General features: G+C 37.5%; 1 non-coding gene across 1 annotated transcript; it reads left to right on the forward strand.

Annotated features, from left to right (window-relative positions):
• Nucleotides 1–14,198: 14,198 nt before the first annotated feature.
• On the forward strand, nt 14,199–14,305 carry LOC133820665 (small nucleolar RNA R71). Its single transcript, XR_009887068.1, has one exon. It is a non-coding gene; the product is annotated as a small nucleolar RNA R71 (small nucleolar RNA).
• Nucleotides 14,306–16,825: the final 2,520 nt, after the last annotated feature.

Raw genomic sequence — 16,825 nt, forward strand, 5'->3', positions numbered from 1 at the left:
GCAATTCTCCTGAAGCTTTGCTGGTTGAGGAATGATGTTGATGTGAGGCCTCTACATCCTCTTTGGTGAACATGGGAGCACTCCATGTTCTATGATCTTCACCTAAGTCCAATGGAGAACTCCATCTAAAACTATCATCGGTTCTACTTGGACCTGGACGACTACTGCTGGTCCCAGGTGTTTGCTGATCTTCTATTCTGCACTCCTCAGCTACCATAACAGCTGAACTCTGTGTTGGCAAATCTGCCCTAATATCTGGCCCACCAAGATCTGTTGCATTAGCAACAGGATCGTCGTTGACATAAGAATCATAGCCATAGGGATCGTACTTCGCTGTGTCATGCAAATATGACAGATCTCTAACAAGGATATCATCATGGACTATAACGCCTAGATTTGTCTCGAGAACAAATGTTCCAACCTCACTTTGAGTCCCTTTGAAACCATGACATGGGGGAGAATTTTTCTCTTCAAATCGAACTTCTTTATTAATGTTGGGAGAGGCCGATGCATTTCTTATACCTCCCTTTTTAACCAATGTCACACATAGAGGAATGAGCTTCTCTACAGATTTTGATGCTAACCCAATGAATGCACGCACATGCCTATCATTTTTTATAATGGTAGGTTTGACAGATTGTGATAGGAATGTGTACAGGACCTCAATTTTCAAGTCATGCACACATTTATCCACATCAAGCTCATTGTACAGAATGTCAAGCAGTTGCTCATACGTCACACCCTTCTCCAAAGGAAGAACTTGATTTTCAGCATCCCTGAAAATCCAATCCTTATTTTCGAGTTCCCAAACACCATTGAATGCAAAAAATATGGAAACAGTAGAATCTGCATCAAAAAAACAAAAAAAAAAAAGGTCAAAAAGTTAAACTACAACATAAAACAACAATTTATCGATTTCTATCGATATATATCGAGGCCTATCGAGGTCACATTATCGAGGTATATCGAGGGAAATCGAGGACTCTTGAGGCAAACAATCCAATTAAATTCGTATACACCTATTGAGTTTTATCGAGGACAGTTGAGGCACATCAAGGCATACCTCCCAAAAAAATTCTTATGAACCCATCGAGTCCCATACTATATTTTAAGTTCTATGCCTCTATCGAGGTTAATCAAGGAAAATCGAGGCATATCGAGGTATCCATTGGACATCACCGAATGGGGGTTTATCGAGGTCCATCGAGCCTCATCGAGGTATTAACATCCTAACACTATCGAGGCACGTCGACATCCATCGAGGACCATCGAGCCTCTGTGCATGCAACCCATCGAGGCCTATCGAGTTTCATCGAAACTCATCGAGGCAAACAAAAAACCAAGAAAAAATCGTAGGAAGTATCCAAAATTCATTGTGGCAATGAAAAATTGCAATAAAACATGAAGGCATACACAGATCTGTTCGAAATAGCACAAGTGATGTAGACAAACAAGTTTCCTCACTAAATATAACATATATATACTTACCCATACGATTTTTGCCCCTAGATCCGAAATCCAAAATGAAGTTTCTTGGCTTGAAATGATTCACAATTTGCCCCTATATCCGAAATTCAAAATGAAGTCAAAAATTAGTATAGATTAAGATAATGGTGGCTAACTTATTTTTTTGTGTATGAGAGCTTGAGAGATAGAGAGTGAAGAGTATGAGAAAAAGAGAGGGAAAACTTATGTCATGGGTATTTTGGGAATTCATGGGAATACTAGGATAAAAATGTGATGTTTTTTAAGCTTGGTATTATTTTGTCACGGGACACTGTTTGAAGCATCAAAAGTCAAATTTCCCTTTCATATTCATACTATTCAAATCCATGAAATTAACAATCAACATAAACTAAATATGAAAAGAAAATATAAGAAAAATAAAAACTCTAATTGATCCAATGTTTCTCCAATAGTCTCCAATCGTCTTCTCCTAGTCCCAATTCTGCATAATTAGGGTTTATTCCTGAAAATTGCATTAAAATACAAAACCCTACGATCTCCCCAAGTGAAACGACCAAATTTCCCTTCTTTAAGGAAATCTGCAGAAATCCTCGCTTTCCCAACACCTAGTGCGGTCGCGGCATTGTGTAGTACGGTCGCGCTACATGCTTCAAATCACCATTTTGACTAGATTTTTGTCTTTCAATTGAATTTGACCTCTTTTCGTTCCAAAACATCCCCAAGTCCTTCCAAACATAAAAATAAACCAAAATAAGAGTAAAATGGAACAAAATAAACCTAATTGACTACAAAAACTTCCTAAAAAGACACACTAAAACGAGTCTAAAACTTGTTTATCAAATTCCCCCAAACTTACCCTTTACTCGCCCTCGAGTAAAGACACAACAATAAACAGACTCGACTAAAAACCTAAACAACAAACACAACTGAATCAAGCCAACAACAATTATTCAAGCCTCAAGCTATGATGACTAACATACTTATATAATCTTCAGGAAAATCAACCAATAATCCAAAATTTCAGTCAAAACATTCTTCCACTTCTCTTAATTCCAAACAAAAATAAAAACTCTCTTAATCATGATTAATAAATAAAATGTAATTGAATCCATTCATGCTCACCAATTTTATTTTATTTCAATCAACCAATCAATTAATATCCCATAAGCTTGCTATACTTGCTAATCTCAACTAATGTAGACAACACATGCTCAAAAAATCAATAGGACTTTCACAGCTTATAATTGAATGGCTTAGGTAAAGGTAGATGAAAAAGTCATTTAAGCTCAAAACGTACCATAAGCACTCAGCCAAACAATTAAACATATATCCACTCACAAACCCAAAAACCAATCTCAAATTTCCCAATATTTCTTATTTTGGGAGAAAGTTGATACACATGATTTTTTTTTCTTTCATTCACATTTTTCTAATGATACTACACTCCCCCAAACTTTTTTTTTTTTGTGTATATTTTCAATTTGGAGTGTAGTTCATTTTTTTAATATTTTTTATCTCTCAATTTTTCTTCTATTAATGACACAAACTTCCACAAATAAACCCCCATTACAATTCATTCCCAATTACTTTTCATACGCTCATGGTACATCAAAAGGGAATGAAAAATAACAAAGTTCTCATAGGCTCAAAATAAGTGTCAAACAACAAAAAAAATTTCACATTAAGCTCAAAATGGGTTAACTAAGAATTCAATAAATCAAGGTTGGCTTGAAAGGCTCAATTGGTTCAAAAAAAATTGCCTAAATCATCTTCCTGAACATGCATCATCTAGGATTTCGTCTCAAAAAGCAAGCAAACAAGTTCTAGGATAAAACCAATTTCAATCTAATTTTTATTTTAAAAAATTCAGCAAGCATAAATAATATTCAATCACATAAAATTTATTAAAAATCATGATTAAGCTCTCAATTATTTAAGTAGACAAAGTAAAAATGGAAAGAACTATTCAACCAAGCACATGAATTTTTATAGCTTCATTCCCATTCAATTTATACAACACATTATTCAATCATATTTTTTTGGCTAATCATTGTCAACTTAATTCAACTAACACTCTAAATAATCTAGACAAAACACACTAACACAAACAATAAATTCCTTCCCCCAAACTTAACCTAAACATTATCCCCAATGTTTTAAAGAAAGGTAAGGAAAAGAAACATACCTAACAACTCAAAGAACTCACGACGAAGGACCTTCTCCACCATCGCCCTCAGGTGGAGGATAACCAAAATGTGGAAATAGAGGCAACTGACTGGTATCAATGCCAAAATGAGACGCAAATGCCTGTTGATACCCATGCTGATACTGGGCCATATTAACGCTCCATAAATGATACTCTTGGAAATTAAGCTCCAACCTGCTCATCCTCTCCTCCAAAGAATAAGAAGAAAGAGGACATCTAGGCCGAGCCTAAGACGATGTACCACCTGCATAAGCAACACTAGAAGGACCAATGGTTTTGGTCTTGTTAATAGTAACAGTGTCATAAATCAAAGGAGTTAAAAGCTCCTCGGTCTCATGAAATTTAACCCTAGCTTTCAAGCATAGACTTGTTATCAAACTAGGAAAATATAACCCCACATTTTGAGTAGATACTGCAGAATGTATTTGTGAGGCTATAATCCTTCCAATATCAACAAACATGCCTCACAAAACAGCATAAAGTAATACTGCTTTATCAGGATTTATAGTAGTCACATGACTACTGGGTGTCAGATTGGCGCATAAAAAATTCAACCAAATTCTTTTCTCTCGGGTTAACAAATTAAAGGGAAAACCTATTCTTACGGTCCCATTAAAAGTCTATTGACTCCCAGGTAGAATCAAAGCAGCCAAAATTTTATCCCAGGTACTCTCCTCACATAAATTATTCTTTAAATCCTGGTAATCATCATTTCTCGTGTGGGCAACCTAAAGAAATCATTAATTGTCTTTCTATCAAAGCAGATAGATTTTACCCTAACTATGGCTTCCCAAGTATAATCATGGCCAAAGGCATTTGTATAAAACTCTCTCACAATGGGTATTGCGGTAGAAATAGGTGGGGAACAAAAATATTTTAAGTGATGAGTGTTAATGACTTGGACATATTCTTCAAGGACAGTAAACTCTCCCCCAGCATTGGTTACAAACCCTTTTTCCTGAATCAGATTCCTAGACTTTTCTATTCTATACTTAGACTTAGCACTGTCAGAAGTAAATCTAGTATCAGTAGACTCATCCAACTCAATATCAGGATCCTGGGTTTTAGGCACTTATTCTTGCACTTTTTTATTTCGTTTCCTAGAAGGTGCCATCTCACAAAATAAATATAACAATTCAATAAAACACAATGGCAACACTTAAAACTAATAAACAAGTACCCCAACAAATTTAAATGATATCAATAAACACAACCACACACTAGAAAATGAACAACTAAATGTACAATGAAAATTTTCCAATGTGAGCCTAATATGTCTAAGTACTCAATTATGTAAAAAATGACCAAATTGAATCAATACCCAAGCATAATTAAGTATGATATAACCAATAATGTCCAAATGAAACCTCAATTTAAGCTCTAATGCATCAATTCTTCTCATTGAACATAACCCCCAATATCTAGCTTTAGACATTTCAATATGCAAAATCCAACCAAATTACAATGAAATTCAATAAAATAATTGATAGAAATCCACAAGCATCACAATAATTTCAATAAATTCACTCCAATTTCATCAAAACATCAAAATTTTGCATCACCCAATTTCTAGGTCAAAATTTCCCCTCAAACTTGTTTAGTGCTCAATCTTTCAACAATTGACCAAGAAATCTCAATACCCATGAACATTCAAGCATATATTCCTCAATAAACACTAAATCCAAAAATAACATAACATTATAATCAAGAGTATCAAGAATTTCGGATTGCACTATAGAACTCAAATAAACAAGTGATAAAAGAGAAAACTTGGGGCATAACACTTACAATGTAGAAGAAGGAAAATCAAATTATGACCATAATTAAGAGCGAGAAGAGAAACTCTTACCAATCTGCTGCAAATAGCTTAGAACCATGAAGAGAAATAGTGAGGCTCGGAGAAAGGAAGAAAAATAAGGCAAAATGACAAAAAATCGTGTTTTGGAGAGTTTTAAAACTCTCAGATCCCATGGGCGCGGATTCTATAGAGTAGCGCGATCGCACTATTGATTCCCTTAATGTCATTTGAACGATGTCTAGCGCGGGTGCGCTCTCCTCAGCGCGGTCATGTATGTGGCCTGGGTCTCTGTGAGCGCGGTCACGACCCTTCTGGTGCGATCGCACTGATGGCCCAGAAATGGCCATTTTGAACCTTTTTTCTCAAATGTTTTTTTCTCTCTTATCTCTTTTATATATATATATATATTCACGATTTTCACGATTCAAATACTACAAACACAATCCCAAAACTATCTAAAAATAAATTTAACCTAAGAAACAAAATTAAAAATAATTGTTCAAAGTAATTCATATGTACCAACGAAAACAAAAATTTAATAAACGAATGGGATGCCTCCCAATAGCGCTGCTTAATGGACGGACTTGGCTTGATCAATGGAACCACCCAAGTATGGCTTAACTCACTGACCATTCACTTTGAACGTTTTATTGTACTTATCTTTCAATTCCACTGCACCATAAGGGAAAACGTTCACCACTGTATATGGACCTGACCATCTCGACTTCAATTTACCTGGGAACAACTTCAACCTAGAATTGAACAATAACACCTGCTGCCCAAGTTGAAACTCCTTGCGAACAAGATTTTTATCATGCCAAGCTTTAGTATGCTCTTTATAGATCTTAGCGTTCTCATAGGCCTCATTACGAAACTCGTCCATCTCATTCTGCTCCAAAGACCTATGATATATTGTTGTTGTGGCATCCATATTCAACTCCATCATTGCCCAATAAGCTTTATGATCCAACTCCACCGGCAAATGACATGCTTTACCAAAAACTAATCGGTAGGGTGACATGTCAATAGGAGTCTTGTATGCAGTCCTATATGCCCATAATGCATCATCTAGCTTCTTAGACCAGTCTTTTCTTGATTGGTTAACTGTATTCTCAAGGATACTTTTGACTTCTCTATTTGGCAGTTCTGCTCGACCATTGGTTTGAGGATGGTATGGCAGAGCAGTTCTATGACGAACACCATAACGAACAACCAAGGCATCCATCATCTTGTTACAAAAATGACTGCCTTTGTCACTTATTAAAGCCCTAGGCATGCCAAAACGAGTGAATATGTGCTTGTGCAAGAAATTAAGTACCACCTTGTTGTAATTTGTAGGTGTTGCAGCTACTTCCACCCATTTAGATACATAATCCACTGCTCGCAAGATGTATTTGTTATTGTAAGATAATGGAAAATGGCCCATAAAATCGATACCCCATACATCAAATAATTCCTCCTCAAGAATCCCAAGTAAAGGCATCTCATCTCTCCTTGAAATACTGCCAACTCATTAACATCAATCACAAGCTTTCACAAAGGTATTCGCATCTTTCCACAACGTAGGCCAATAGAAACCATACTGTAATACCTTTGCAGTTGTCCTTGTTGCTCCGAAATGACCACCAGAATGAAAAGTATGACAATGAGTCAAAATCGACATCATCTCATCTTCAGGCACACAACAACAAATAATCTGATCTGCACAATGCTTGTATAAGATGGGCTCCTCCCAATAATAATGCTTTACCTCCGAATAAAACTTTTTTAGTTGTTGTCTGACATCTCTGGAGGCACTATGTTAGCAGCCAAGAAGTTAACATAGTTAGTGAACCACGGTACCTCATTATTTTCCTGTACTTGAAATAATTTCTCATCTGGAAAAGTATCATTAATATGCACCTCTTTCATACTTGTACTCTCTTCTACTTCTAATCTAGACAAATGGTCAGCCACCAAATTTTCAGTTTCTTTCTTATCCTGAATCTCCATGTCAAACTCTTGCATCAATAGAACCCAACGAATGAGACGAGGCTTAGCATCTTTCTTGTTCATAAGGTATTTAATGGCGGAATGATCAATGTATACTATTACCCTATTACCAATTAGATATGGCCTAAACTTATCAAAATCGAATACAATGGCCAAAAGCTCTTTTTCTATAGTTGCATAATTAACCTAAGCATCATTCAAAGTACGACTCGCATAATAAATCGTTCTAAACACCTTGTTAACTCGTTGCCCCAACACTGCTCCTACTGCATAGTCACTTGCATCACATATTAACTCAAATGTCAATTCCCAATTAGGTGCAATGACTATCGATGCGGAAGTCAATTTCTCTTTAAGTACCTTGAAAGCATGGTGACTCTTCTCATCAAATTCAAAAGGTACTCCATTCATTAACAATGTAGATAGGGGTTTCGAAATCTTGGAAAAATCTTTAATGAATCTTCTGTAGAACCTCGCATGACCAAGAAAACTTCTAACTCCTTTTACTGAAACCGGAGGTGGTAAATTCTCTATTGTTGAAATTTTAGCCTGATCCACCTCAATACCCTTACTTGAAATCTTGTGCCCTAGAACAATTCCCTCATTCACCATAAAGTGGCACTTTTCCCAATTTAATACTAGGTTAGATTCCTCACATCTCTTAAGAACTAGCTCCAGATTGACCAAGAAATTATCAAAGGAAGAACCATAGACTGAAAAGTCATCGATAGAGATTTCAATGCCCTTCTCTACCATGTCAGAAAATATTGCCATCATACACCTTTGGAAGGTTGCAGGTGCATTACAAAGTCCAAATGGTATTCTCCTAAAAGTGAAAGTGCCATAAGGACAGGTGAATGTTCTCTTGATCCTCAGGTGCGATAGATATTTGATGGTAACCAGAATAACCATCCAAGAAACAATAATAATTGTGGCCTGCCAACCTATCCAACATTTGATCAATGAATGGAAAAGGAAAGTGCTCTTTTTCTAGTGGCTTTATTCAACTTGCGATAGTCAATACAAATTCTCCAACCCGCCACAGTACAAGTTGGAATCAGTTCATTAATCTCATTCTTGACCACTGTCATTCCACCCTTCTCTGGAGCTACTTACACTGGGCTCACCCATGCACTATCAGATATTGGGTATATCACTCCCGCATCTAACCACTTCAATATTTCTTTTCTCACCACTTCCTTCATTGTTGGATTTAACATTCTTTGAGCATCAATTGTTGGCTTTCCATCATCTTCCATCAAAATGTGATGCATCACAATGGATAGGCTAATTCATTTAATATCAATTAGAGTCCATCCAATAGCCATCTTATGGACACAAAGCACCCTTAATAATTTTTCCACCTCCACCTCAGAAATTGAAGACACTATAAATGGAAGGGTATCTTTTTCTCCAAGGTAGGCATAGCATAAATGATCTGGTAAAGCTTTCAATTCTAGAACAGGAGGTTTCTCAATGGAAGGCAGTGGTCTCTCTAGTCCTTGACCAAGTTCTTCAAACCTTTTTCCACTCAATGGCCCAAAAGAATTAATCCAATTCAAATAACCCATAGCCTCCTCACTATCTTCTTTATCCACATTAGCTACTATAAGGCTCAATTCAAGAGAATCTTCAACCAAATTTTGCCCTACTACAACTCTATCTATCACATCAACTGAATAGCAACTATCACTTGCTCTTGGATAATTCATGGCCTTGAATACATTGAACACTACCTCGTCACCTTGTACTCTCAACCACAACTCTCCTTTTTGGACATCTATTAAAGCTTGCTATGTAGCTAAGAATGGTCTCCCAAGAATAATTGGGACATTTGCATCCTCCTCCATGTTAAGAACAATAAAATCTATTGGAAAAATAAATTTATCAACTTTTACCAGCACGTCTTCAATAATTCCCATAGGGTGCTTGATTGAACGATATGCCAACTGTAATGTCACTGTTGTGGGCCTTGCTTCACCCAACCCTAGTTTGCGAAATACTGACAATGGCATTAAATTTATATTGGCACCTAAATCACACAAAGCATGCTTGCATTCAAAGTCCCAATGGTGCAAGGTATGCTAAAACTCCCTGGATCTCCTAACTTTTGTGGAAGCTTCCTTTGAAAAATGGCACTACACTCCTCTACCAATGCTACAATTTCATAATCTCCCATCTTCCTCTTATTAGACAGGATTATTTCATAAACTTGACATAGCTAGTCATTTTTTCTAGTTCTTCGGCGAAGGGGATATTAATATGCAACTTCTTGAACACCTCCAAGAACTTCGCAAACTGTTTATCAAGATTGTGCTTACTGAGCCTCTATGGGTATGGGATCTTGATATGGTGATCAATGCTTATGTAACGCCCCAAACTCCAGGGACCGTTACGGTGTGCCTTGTAAACAGTGCTAAACTCGCTAATCGAGTCATTTGGCCAAAATCATGAACTAAGCATGATTAGCGGTTTAGGGTTTAAAAACTTTGGTTAGGATGTAACGTTTCACTAGAACGTTTAATTTATACATTGGGATCCCGAAAATATAATTTCAGAGTTTATTACAGAAAGTATATACAACAGGCCGTTCTAAGCGGCAAAACAGGGTTCAACCCTAGTTCCACTTTAAACCTCGGCCGTGGCGGACGAGCAGCTGCATATGTACACGTCATCACCTAAGCTCTCCAACTCAAGAATTACTACACTTTCCTTGCCATTCAAGACTGCTCTTTAATTACTTAACCAATCCAAACCCTGGATCAAACCATAGCCAGTCATAACTAACTCATGAAACCAATGATGAATCCTTTCCATAACCCAACTTATCTCTTAAGTTGCTAATACTGTACTACTTTTCCCATCACAATATAGCCATGTGATCTACATACACCATCAATATACCCTTCTCTATATACGTACCAACAAAAGAATAACACGGCGCCAAAGCCAATCAACATAATTCACATCTCAGAACTAGAAAATTGACCTGTCATCCCCGAGGAACTAGTCTCTGTCTCTGACTGTGACTGTCCTGAAACAAACACTTGAGTTGAAATCGAGCTGTCAATCCTCTTTTGCTTAAACTCTCTTAGACTCGGACAATCCTTCTTAAGATGCCCAACCATCCCACAAAAGAAACATGCCTTTGCTCGGCATTCTCCCAGATGATGCCTCTTGCACCGAGTGCACTTTGGACGGGTCTTCCAGCTTTCCCTGTTACTCGTCTCAATAAATGGAGATACCACTATCTGAGCTCTGTGCTCTCCAGCACTCTGCTGCCCAACTACTATACTCTCAACAGCAAGAGCCTTCTCTACCACCTGAGCATAGGTAGAGACTTCATGCACTGGGGCAACTCTAATGCCCCGAACTATTCCAGGATTCAACCCCTGAATAAATCTTTCCTTCCGAGCCATATCTGTGGGTACCATGTCTAAGGCAAACTTGGCCAATTCATCAAATTTAGTAACATACTCGGTCACTAATGCATTACCCTGAACAAGATTCAGGAACTCATTCATCTTGGCAGTCTTAGCTACATCACAGTAATACCTCTCATTGAACAGCTGCCTAAACTCTTTCCAGTCCATCACAACTGTATCACGTGTCTGGGATACTACCTCCCACCATGTCCGGGCATCATCCCGCAATACACATGTAGCACAGATCACCCTATCGTGACCCACCAGTCCCATACTATCAAGAATAGAGCTGATCATACCCATCCATTGCTCAGCTCTGAATGGATCTAGGCCTCCCTCAAAGATTGGAGGATAAAACTTCAGGAATCTTCCACAAAGAAATTCCCGTCTATTCTCAACCCTAGGCTGAGCTGAAACTGATGCCACCCCTGGCATAGGAAAGGAAGAGTTACCACCCAACAGACTCTGTTGTTGCTTCAAATACTTGATCTCTTCCTCCTGCCTCTGCAATCTTAATTGCAAGTCTGTAAGCGTCTGCTGAACATTCAAAGATGCAGACGAAGAACTGATACCCTGGCTGTAACTCCCAGCCCCTGTATAGCTATCACCAGGCCTCATAACCTGCCCTTGAGTATAAACCTGCTGATTAAATATGTAGTCAATAACTTGACCCATTAGTCACAATAACCATATCAAGGGCTTTTCCCACGGGATAAACCTTACCACACCACAATCATAAACCACTTGCAGTACTGCAAACATGCCCATGGCATTCATACATACTCATAATCCCTGCTCTTCCAATACTCAAACCATGCTTCCAATCCTAGCATGCAAACAACACAATTATATATAGATTCACAGAGCAGGTATCCATATGATCACAGTCATATATACATATATATTCACGGAGCATATAATCATATAGTCAAGAGCCAGGCTCTATCAGAATCTCATGCTCCCTAATACAATGTGCAGGTAAATCATTCACATTTTATTTAAACAGCTATACACATAGCTACAGAAATAGTTACCATTCCTTGAGTGAAGCTATCTTCAGTGATGAGTGTACATGCCCAGCTTGTCTTCAGGAACCATAAACCTTGGCTCGCTCTGATACCAAGTTGTAACGCCCCAAACTCCAGGGACCGTTACGGTGTGCCTTGTAAACAGTGCTAAACTCGCTAATCGAGTCATTTGGCCAAAATCGTGAACTAAGTATGATTAGCGGTTTAGGGTTTAAAAACTTTGGTTAGGATGTAACGTTTCACTAGAACGTTTAATTTATACATTGGGATCCCGAAAATATAATTTCAGAGTTTATTACAGAAAGTATATACAACAGGCCGTTCTAAGCGGCAAAACAGGGTTCAACCCTAGTTCCACTTTAAACCTCGGCCGTGGCGGACGAGCAGCTGCATATGTACACGTCATCACCTAAGCTCTCCAACTCAAGAATTACTACACTTTCCTTGCCATTCAAGACTGCTCTTTAATTACTTAACCAATCCAAACCCTGGATCAAACCATAGCCAGTCATAACTAACTCATGAAACCAATGATGAATCCTTTCCATAACCCAACTTATCTCTTAAGTTGCTAATACTGTACTACTTTTCCCGTCACAATATAGCCATGTGATCTACATACACCATCAATATACCCTTCTCTATATACGTACCAACAAAAGAATAACACGGCGCCAAAGCCAATCAACATAATTCACATCTCAGTACTGCAAACATGCCCATGGCATTCATGGCTAGGGGATGACAGGTCAGTTTTCTAGTTCTGAGATGTGAATTATGTTGATTGGCTTTGGCGCCATGTTATTCTTTTGTTGGTACGTATATAGAGAAGGGTATATTGATGGTGTATGTAGATCACATGGCTATATTGTGATGGGTAAAGTAGTACAGTATTAGAAACTTAAGAGATAAGTTGGGTTATGGAAAGGATTCATCATTGGTTTCATGAGTTAGTTATGACTGGCTATGGTTTGATCCAGGGTTTGGATTGGTTAAGTAATTAAAGAGCAGTCTTGAATGGCAAGGAAAGTGTAGTAATTCTTGAGTTGGAGAGCTTAGGTGATGACGTGTACATATGCAGCTGCTCGTCCGCCACGGCCGAGGTTTAAAGTGGAACTAGGGTTGAACCCTGTTTTGCCGCTTAGAACGACCTGTTGTATATACTTTCTGTAATAAACTCTGAAATTATATTTTCGGGATCCCAATGTATAAATTAAACGTTCTAGTGAAACGTTACATCCTAACCAAAGTTTTTAAACCCTAAACCGCTAATCATACTTAGTTCACGATTTTGGCCAAATGACTCGATTAGCGAGTTTAGCACTGTTTACAAGGCACACCATAACGGTCCCTGGAGTTTGGGGCGTTACAGCTTACTGGAGGTACCACTTGTTTTTTTGGGACGCTATCAGTAACTTTTCCTCACTAGGCTTCTTTTCGATTGTGCTCTGTATCTTTTGTTCTTGACTCATCTTATCTGGCTGGATCTTACTTGGCCCTTCATACTGTGTCCCACTTCTCAAGGTAATGGTTTGGCACTGTTCTTTAGGGTTTACTTTAGTAGTGCTAGGAAAATTTCCTTGAGCCCTGTTTGTCATTAAAGTAGCCAATTGACCAATCTGGGTCTCCAATCTCCTTATAGAAGCCCTTGTTTCGATCATAAGTTGATTCAATACATCAGGATATGCTTCAGGTTGCTTCATGGGTATTGGCTGTTGTGGTGGTCTATTTTTTGGTTGATAAAACCCAGAAGGAGGTTGTTGGTAAGATTGATGGGGTTGTGGGAAAGGCTGCTGAACACTCTGATTATTATGTTCCAAGAAAAGTTAGGATGGTTCCTCCATCCTTGGTTGTAGAACATGGAATATGGGTTATTGGCTGGCCTTTGTCTATTTCCTATGGCTTGAACTTGTTCCATAGGCAAATTATTTAAATCCATTGCAGGACATTGGTTAGCTGAATGTGCCATTACACATATTTCACACACACTTTGTAATTGCATAGCTTGAGTTGTGAGGTTATTATGTTGTAGTTGTTTCATCAAGGATGCCACTTGAGCTGCAAGCATTGAGATGGCATCTAATTCAATCATCCCAACCACTTTCTTTGTATTTTCCCTCTCAGTAGGCCACTGGTAATTGTTCATGGCCATCTCATCTAACAATTCATAAGCTTCATTAGCACTTTTGCTCATGAACGCATCTCATGCTGCATCATCTATTATGGTACGAGTAGTACCATTTAACCCATTATAAAAGATGTGGTCCAGCATCCACTTCTCTATACCATGATGCGGGCACTTCCTTAACAACTCTTTGAATCTCTCCCATGCATCATACAGCAATTCTCCTTTCGTCTGGTAGAAATTATTAATTTCTCCTCTCAACTTTGTAGCTTTTCCTGGAGGGAAAAACTTTGCAAGGAACTTTTGAGTGAGCTCCTCCTATGTGGTAATAGAGTTAGGTTGTAGGGAAATCAACCAACTCTTTGCGCGGTCCCTAAGGGAAAATGGAAATAGCCTCAACCTGTTTGCGTCATCTCTCTCCCTATTCATCTTAAAATTCGCACAAAGCTCCAAGAAATTAGCTATGTACATGTTAGGCTCCTCTGTAGGCAAGCCTCCAAACTGAACAGTGGATTGGATCATTTGTAGAATTCCTGGCTTAATCTAAAAATTATTTGCAACAATTGTTGGGGGTGTGATGCAAGAATGCACTCCCATGACAGTGGGAAGCATAATCTCGGTTCTTGGTCCTTGTTCCACAGGAACCTTTGCTACATTTGGAATCTCAACAGCAGTTGCTGCCGTATAAACATTATTGGCAGCATTGTTCGTTGCATTCTCTTGATTCTCAGCCATAGTTCTCTCCAACCTCTTCTTCTCTCTTTTCTATCTGTAGGTTCTTTCTATCTCAAGATTCACTGGTATGATCTCAGATGTCTTTCCACGTCGCATGTACCAAAACTTCCTGAGATTAGAAAATTCAGACACAAACTAAGTTAGAAGATAAACAATCAAATTAGAGTAAAAATTAACTGAATTGATATTAATAATTTTTAGTCCCCAGCAACGGCGCCAACAACTTGTTGTGAAAAATTGATAATGCAAGTATACGTATCGTTTCAAGTAATATAGTGCACAAGCATGAGTATCATCCCACAAAGACTGAATTACTAAGTACCAATATTTAATTCCTAATCTCTATTTGGCTAACGAAAATTTGTTGACAAGAGAAAACTAAAACATAAACATAAAAACCAATTAAAAACTATAAACTCTAAACATATATCAATGAAGATAATTAATTAAAGGATGAAAATTAGGGAATTTAATCTCATCATCTTTCCACTCTCTATTTCCTTAATGCATTATTATCATAAGATTTTCTTCTAAATGAGATAGTAAGTTACAAAAGTATTCTATATTTGTGTTAAGAAATATAAAATTCGACCAATGTGTGAATTTTCTATATTTCTATGATAAACTTAACATATATGAAGCATTAGGCTTAAGAACTTATAAGCTACATAAACCATATTGATACTTTCGTTCAGTATTGAAATCTATGTCTATTCAATTATAGCATGTTTGAATCTCACCTTTCAGATTTTGAAACAAATTCATATGTATCATGTAATAAATGTCCAATAAATCACAAGCATTAATTATTAATTGAAAAGATCTCAAATGAGAAGAACAAAACATAAACTTGCATCAATTCATAGAAGAGTTTCAAGAGGCTCAATTAAAAACCATAAACTAGATTTAGTTCATAATAATACAATTCAAATCCATGAAATTAACAATTGACATAAACTAAAGATGAAAAGAAAACAAAGGAAATATAAGATAAGAAAAAGAAAAACTCTAATTGATCCAATGTTTCGCAAATATTCTCCAGCTGTCTTCTCCTAGCCCCAATTCTGCATAATTAGGGTTTATTACTAAAAATCTCCTTAAAATATAAAACCCTACGATCTCCCCAAGTGAAATGACCAAATTTCCCTTCTTTAAAGAAATCTACAGAAATCCTCACTTTCCCAACACCTAGCGCGGTCGCGGCACTGTGTAGCGTGATCGCGCTACATGCTTCAAATCACCATTTTTGCCAGATTTTCGTCTTTTTATCGAATTTGACATCTTTTCATTCCAAAACATCCCAAGTCCTTAAAAACAAACCAAAACCAGCATAAAATGGAACAAAATAAACTTAATTGACTACAAAAACTTCCTAAAAAGACACACTAAAATGAGTCTAAAACTCATTTATCAAACTTTGGAACTAATAAATTGACATTTTTGAGCTCTAATCACTTGAATTCAGTGATCCTGCTGATGGTCCACCTATTCATGATGAACAATTGCTTTCTATTACTAAGTTACCGTGGTATGCATACATTGTTAACTACTTAGTAACAGGTGAACTTCCTTCTAACTAGAGTTCACAAAATAAACACAAATTTCTGGTCGAGGTGCGCAATTTCTTTTAGGATGACCCATACTTATTCAAGTATTGTCCCGACCAAATCATGCGAAGATGCATCCACGAAGATGAGGTGTCTAGTGTGCTGAATTTTTGCAACAACGATGCTTATGGTGGTCACTTTTCTGTGAAGAAATCCATTGGAAAAATCTTACAATGCAGTCTTTACTGGCCCACTTTGTTCAAAGACACCAATGATTTCTGTAGTTCGTGTATAAGGTGCCAAAAGTTAGGCTCCTTGTCCCATTGGCACATGATGCCCTTGAACTCAATTCTTGTTATCGAAATATTTGATTGTTGGGGGATAGACTTTATAGGACCATTTCCACCTTCTTTTGACTACCTTTACATTCTTCTCGTTGTGGATTATGTTTCAAAATGGGTCGAGGCAGTACCCTGTCGAACCAATGATAATGCTACATTTG

The sequence above is a fragment of the Humulus lupulus genome, chromosome 2 (assembly GCF_963169125.1).
Source record: "Humulus lupulus chromosome 2, drHumLupu1.1, whole genome shotgun sequence".
NCBI lineage: Eukaryota > Viridiplantae > Streptophyta > Magnoliopsida > Rosales > Cannabaceae > Humulus > Humulus lupulus.